Genomic DNA, 1,503 nt, shown 5'->3' on the forward strand with positions numbered 1-1,503 from the left:
GAGAGAGAGAGAGAGAGAGAGAGAGAGAGAGAGAGAGAGAGAGAGTTGGATCTCAATTGAAAGCGATTCTTTGAAGTGTGGAGTTAGTATCAGAGGGATTCTTTCTGGGTCGTCTGAACGACGTTGATGACACGGAAAGCCTTTTGTCGCCGATTTGCTGGGATCCTCTCTCTATTTCAACTCTGAGCATCAAAATAGAAAAGAATGTGCGACGTTTTAAAAAAAAAAAAAAGGTTGTTTGGTTAGAAAAAAAGTAAGAGGGCGAGCTTGGAAAAAGCAGTGCAATTAGATATGGAAAACTTTTTTTTTCTTCATTTTTCCGGATTCGGTTTTGAAGTTTGAATAAAATATTTTTTTTTTTTTACTTTGACAGTGAAAACTACAGTTAGACAGAGCATCGTTTCTGCACGTTTGTTAGTGTGTGTTCTGCAGTCGCTTGGTGACCTTAATGCTTATTAACCATACAACACCAATCGAGAGTTGCTTTCACAAAGTTGCTACTGTCCCTTAAAGTCTGCTGTCTGGAACGGATGGACGCAGCTTCTATACAGATATGGTTGTTTCCGCCGTATGGAAATATAAAATTGTACGTCATATTCTTTTGGCTGGGAAAATAGGACAATTACGTCACCATTATTGGCGAAAGTGTCAATTTTGATGCAAAATAGAGAAATTCAAAATTATTGAAATACTGTCTTATTATTTGCATCCAATTAATATTTACGGTTTTTCCATGTGTAATGTAAATAAAAACATGCCCTAAAATGCCAAACGTATCAAATATGGTACTGATCCAAGACAAACCCCAGCGAGGTTTTTTTTTTAAATCTCTCTTTTTTTTATAACAAGCCAGTTAAGTTTGAAAGCTGCATTATTTTAAAAACCTATGATAGTGAAAGTGTAAGTTATACAGTTTTATCACATAAAAAAATAATCAAGAGTCATATGCAAATTGTTTTTGAAATTAGGTATGTTAAATAAATACATCATCAAAAATACGTTCACTATTCATTATAATATAATAAGTAAACAGCTCAGTTTTTTTCTAATTATTTAAATACATAACCAAACATGTGTTACTAATCAATTTCAATTAATCCAGAGGATATTTAAAAACAAATTGACATATTAAAGTTATATTTCTTGAGGGTTATCTGGATAATTTGTGATCAATGTGTTTTTGAGTGAGCAAATGAATAGTGTGCAAATCTTTGAAACACGTGGGTATAAACTGATGGTTTGAATTTGTAGGAAGGATGAGTTACCAGTTAAGGTAAATATGATCGTCTTTACGCACTGATTCTGTTATGGACCTTTGATCTGAGAGCAACCTAAGGGTGAAGAATCAAGAACAGGTGTGTGTGTGTGTGTGTGTGTGTGTGTGTGTGTGTGTGTGTGTGTGTGTGTGTGTGTGTGTGTGTGTGTGCGTTGGTAAATGTGGTTTAGCAGGACATTTCGTCAGAATACACACAACACTAGCAGGACATTTTGAATTAACGGGAC

This window comes from Poecilia reticulata, linkage group LG20 (assembly GCF_000633615.1).
Source record: "Poecilia reticulata strain Guanapo linkage group LG20, Guppy_female_1.0+MT, whole genome shotgun sequence".
Classification (NCBI taxonomy): domain Eukaryota; kingdom Metazoa; phylum Chordata; class Actinopteri; order Cyprinodontiformes; family Poeciliidae; genus Poecilia; species Poecilia reticulata.